Source organism: Vicugna pacos, unplaced genomic scaffold (genome assembly GCF_048564905.1).
Source record: "Vicugna pacos unplaced genomic scaffold, VicPac4 scaffold_19, whole genome shotgun sequence".
Classification (NCBI taxonomy): domain Eukaryota; kingdom Metazoa; phylum Chordata; class Mammalia; order Artiodactyla; family Camelidae; genus Vicugna; species Vicugna pacos.
This window is the reverse complement of record NW_027328740.1, coordinates 50740082-50745065: the sequence shown is the minus strand read 5'-3', so window position 1 is coordinate 50745065 and position 4984 is coordinate 50740082. Positions and strand designations below refer to the sequence as shown.

The 4984-nt window shown below is 36.0% G+C and overlaps 1 long non-coding RNA gene across 1 annotated transcript; it reads left to right on the top strand.

Moving 5' to 3' along the window:
- Positions 1-377: 377 nt before the first annotated feature.
- LOC140693311 (uncharacterized) lies at positions 378-1544 on the top strand. The gene is made up of 2 exons (XR_012069032.1): positions 378-602; positions 1460-1544. It is a non-coding gene; the product is annotated as an uncharacterized lncRNA (long non-coding RNA).
- Positions 1545-4984: the final 3440 nt, after the last annotated feature.

The window sequence follows — 4984 nt, the reverse complement described above, 5'->3', positions numbered from 1 at the left end:
CTTACTAATTATAATGAAATAGGTATACATTTCCTGCAGAGGTTTTACACAAATTTCACTTAAAATTCCATAACTTTAAAATTATTTTATATATTTTGTGCATTATTTATACTCTGTTCATCAATGTTGTATAAATTTGTGTACAAAAGTATGGAGATTTGTTTTATTTCATAGACCCCAGCATTAATTATTTAAAAAGATTTTCTTGGGGTAATAATTGCAGATCACACTATAAAAAAAGGCATCCTATATGTTTCATTTTAACTGGATGAATGAGAAGTAAACACTGGCTGGATGTTACACTTGACTTGCTAGGAGACCAGTCGTTATGTGATGTCACATCTACTCAAGTTGAGAACCATTGTGATGGCCTAGTAGTTTATCTGTGCAGGCCTGCCAGAGCAGCATATGAAGCTGCAGTGCTCAAAATCATTCAGATTAGAAAAGTAGCTGTAGAAAAAGTTATTTGAGATGGCAAATATTTCTTCAGAATTTCAAGATAGGTCTCATAATGATGGACCAACTGGTTCAGGAAACTCCGGAAGATCTGTATTGTTTGATCCAACAATCTCTGGGGACTTGTCTTGAGGTCTATGATTGAAGTAAGTGATTTTCAGAATTTGTCTGAAGAATCCTTGTTTAAAAGTCCATGTTACACATATTGTGTCTCTGAGCCAGATGAAGATAATGATTTTCGTTCTCTGACATTTCCAAGAAAAATCTGGAAAATGGTTGGGAGTTATCAATTTAAATCCAACTGGTGGGATGATAATGAAACTTCCATAGTGATTGATGAAGTTGTCTTAAAGAAGGAAGTTTTGGAAAGAAAGTCCCCTTTCAGAGTATTTGAAACTGGAAGTATGAAAAGTTTAGTTAGACAGCTTAACATTTATAAGTTTAGGAAAGTGCAGCAGAATTTTTAAATATCTGCTTGTCTAGCTGACTTTCTAGCAGAAGAAAAAGAAGTCTCTCTTTTAAGCAAGGTATTCAGTAATTGTAGTTACGACTTGGTAACTTATATATAAAATTTTATTTTGTACATCGATCTATGGTAATGTAAATGTAAATCTAGAGTTTGAAAACTGTATAAAACTACAAATGCTAAAATTCTTTATTTTTTCAAAAAATGAGGACAGAGCCTTAAGTATTCAAGATTGTGTGAAACTTTCCTAGCAACTAGGAATCTTACGAGAAATCTAAATAAAGGTATTAAAGCCGCTTTTAAAAAGTGGCTTTCACCGTTACTGCAAATGCTAGCTTCTTAAATTTGAATACTTAAATACTATTTAAATGTGCATATTCCAAATAAGGAATTTCAAAACATAGTCAGCAATGTGCATATTTTGATGATATTATCTTAGCATAGTAAACGTGAAATCTGAGGTTTTGTAGGTTAGGCTTAATTTAGTCTTGTATTTTGGTTTAAAATATTACTAAAATCTTTCTCTTTTGGTTGTAGCTGCAGTTCTGCCATAATCCAAATCTTAAACGAGGCTGTCCCCAGCTTTTAGTGAGAATAAAAAGAAGAATTGGGATTAAAAATGTCTCTCTGGTATCTTCATTGGCTGAAGATTTCAAAAAGAAGCACGTTAAAGCAGGGGGTAACGTGCATAATGATAATTTTGATTTTGTGGTTGACACTAGAGGAGAAAGTGCATTTTTACTTTCTGCAAATTTAAACATGCCTCTAATAAGGAAGCCCTCTTCTAGCCACATAATAGGTGATACAACTACCTTGATCAGAGGTGATTTTTCTCCTCCATTTTCAATGTCAGTTAGATCACCAGAACAATATTGCAATGGATCAATGTGCTTTTTTAAATCAGTTGAACACTGCCCACAGGCACTCTCAAAGCAGCTACACTGAAGCAAATGGCCGTGTTGTGAACTTCATTACATTTACAATATCTACTTCTCAGTACAGTACCTTGTCTCCCATACTGAGCAATCATGTTTGACTAATGGTGGAGCCCTCTAATTTTCCATATAGATATCACAACATATCTGCCAATGACGGTCGTTTTTCTCAACTTCAACCAGGGAGCAAACCATGGTTACCAGTGACATTGATAGCTGATACATCAGCTACCTCTCTTTCAAGGCCAGCTCATCAGCCATCTTCATTTTATGAACGTCATCCTAAACACAACTTATATACCAGAGGACTACCATATTATGCAGGATAACAAAGATTAATATTGATGGTGGCAAATGCCGACAACTATATGCAATTTTCTTATTTGAACGATAAACATACATGTTTACCTGTATTTTCGATATTTTTTTTAAAATAAAGAGTTAAACGGGAGTCTATGATATCATTTAAAGAAAAAGAGATATTTGATTGATATGATCACTTGATGGAACAATATGGGAGTAAATTTAAATAATTTCTTGTAAGCAGGAAGAGAAAATGGAAGAATTTGGAAAAAGACTAAAACATGGAGAGAGGGAAAGTTATTAGTGGTTTCTGGTTCATCCTGGAAAGTATGAAAAGTGTTAAGTTCGGATAGGTTGGAACAGAAGATAATGCAGGAACCGGCCCAGGGAACATGGTCTCTATTATGTCATCCCTGGAATCATGAAGGTCACATGATATAGTCTCAGATGGTACATTTAGCATGTGGAAGAAATTAAGAAGTAATTTTATCTATGGTCTTCTTTGTGCTGTTCTCAAAGCATTCCAATTGGTGCTTTCATTTCCTGCCCTAAATATTCTATGCTATAATTTCTAGTCAATACCTTATGTTGCTTTTATTTCCAACCAAGGACAAACTTACATCCTCAGGGTGGCTCTTAATGCCTTTCCAACTCTATGCACACAAACTGAACTTAGTTAAGTCATTCGTTTATAAATCTGGCATCTGACTACCTTGGCATATGTTTATGTTTCACTGTATCTGGAGATACATCCAGGAAAATGCTTGTCATATATGTAAGCTCCAACCTCGCAAATTTTGCTCCAGCTAATCCTTGAACTTATGTTCTCCTATTACCTAATTAGACTTTCCCAGTCTCAGCACAGAAACCACCTCCTCCAGATGTTTTCTGTCTATCCCCCTTTCCTTGTCTAACTTGGATACCAACACAGTAAGCACAGCACATGCCACAGGATGCATTTTAGTATTTAGTGAATGAAAAATACATGTTGACTTTAAGCATAATCTACTTTCCTGAGACAGCAAATCTCTCATGGTTTTCAAACTATTTCATTATTGTCTTTACTCTTCACCACAAACTAGCTCTTTTCATAGCCCAAGGACTAGTCACTCAAGACAGTAATTCGAGGTAGGTAAAGGAGACAAAGTATTATTTTCTTCTTAATTCATGCCTCCAGTGGCCTAAAGCATTCAATTCTCATTTGCTGGATTATTTCCTGTCTCTTCATCACTTGCCCACCCATAAGTAGCTGATTCTCTTCCCCATACCAAAAAATATACTGCCTTCTAATTAATTTACTTCTTAGAATCAGAGCTTTATCCAGAAGAGACAGTGTCATTGCAAACATTTAATGCAGGATTATACATCCCACATAAATTGTGCCCCTTCTAATCTTCACACAGGCAGTATCTAAGAGGTAATAGTCCCTTGGTTGGAGTGGTTGTGTTCAGTAACCAAATTGTAACCTAAAATGTGTGGACTAAAAAGAGGTGAGGGTGGTAGTATTAAAAATTTGTCCAACTGCAAGAATACCAAATTTATACAGATATTAGGAAATATAAAATTTTCATGGAAGACTTTGACTATTTCCCATTAATTTAAAATAAATGGTGAACATTTTCAGAATGTGAATTGCCCTGAAATGCTGGAAAATTGTAGGCAAGGTCAGGGAGCCTAAGGCTTCTGCTCACAACCATGCAGCCAGTGTCAGCTGATAAGACTGGAATGGCAACACTGAATACTGAAGAAGTGTCACCAATTGTGAAGAAAGCCTTTGATAATCTGGAGAATGGGCAAATGGGTCAGGTTAAGCTCTAGCAACATCCCACCAATATGATTTTACCAAGAGAAGAAAGGAGCCCACTTGCAGCAGGAGATCTATGTCTGGACAGCAGTGGTTGTTCCTAAAACAGAAACATCAAGCTTTTATGTTTGTCAGCTCAACTATGATGGTGACTATTTTTTGCTTACATTAGCAGTCTGGGTTTCAGTTGGGCTGGTTCACAGCTAGTTTCGAGCTCTCTTATCACACAGTGGGTCTTACTGTGATCATCATAACAAGGTTCTATACTGATAAGTCAAAAGCTACACTTTACTTTAAAAATTAGAATTCCTAAAGAAGAACATTGTTTGTTTGTCCATCTGTAGTTCTCTACCTGGGAAAACCTAGAGTATTGGCAAATGTACAAAAGTTGTCTGGTGTGTGAAAACTATTCTCTGAGCTCTGACCACTGAATTCTTCCCACTAAATACTACAAATCTGTCTATCACTGTGTGTGTGTGTGTGTGAAGTTGGACTGTTAAGCAGTAACTAAGTTTATCTTAGTTGAGTCATCAGTGAATTATTCCTCTGCTTCTGGCAGAATCTCTGTGAATTAAGAGTTTCATTTTGCCACCAGATTTTCTTCCAATCAGGGAGAGGTAGATTATATTTCTCCCAGTATACTAATTGTTACCTGTTCATTGAATCCCAAGCTAATGCTAGGGCCAAGCCACTGAAACCTTGAATTGGACAGAGGCATATATATTCACCAGTCCCCAGAGCCCAGCACAGGACTGTGTGTCCTTCTGAATTTAAGTTTGTGTCTACTTTGTTTTCTTTTAATTCTCATTGTTGACACAACTTATTTTTTCTTTGAACACCCCTTGACTGATTTATATGGACTGAACCACTGATTTATTTCTTTTAAGCTACAAATTACAATAACATTTCTTTCCTTGGACTACCTGGATTAAAGTGAGCATAGTCATCATTTTGAAAGCAGTCCTCAGTCCTAAAAATGCAGAACCTTTACAGCTCTTTGTCCAGCACTTGAGCCAGAAT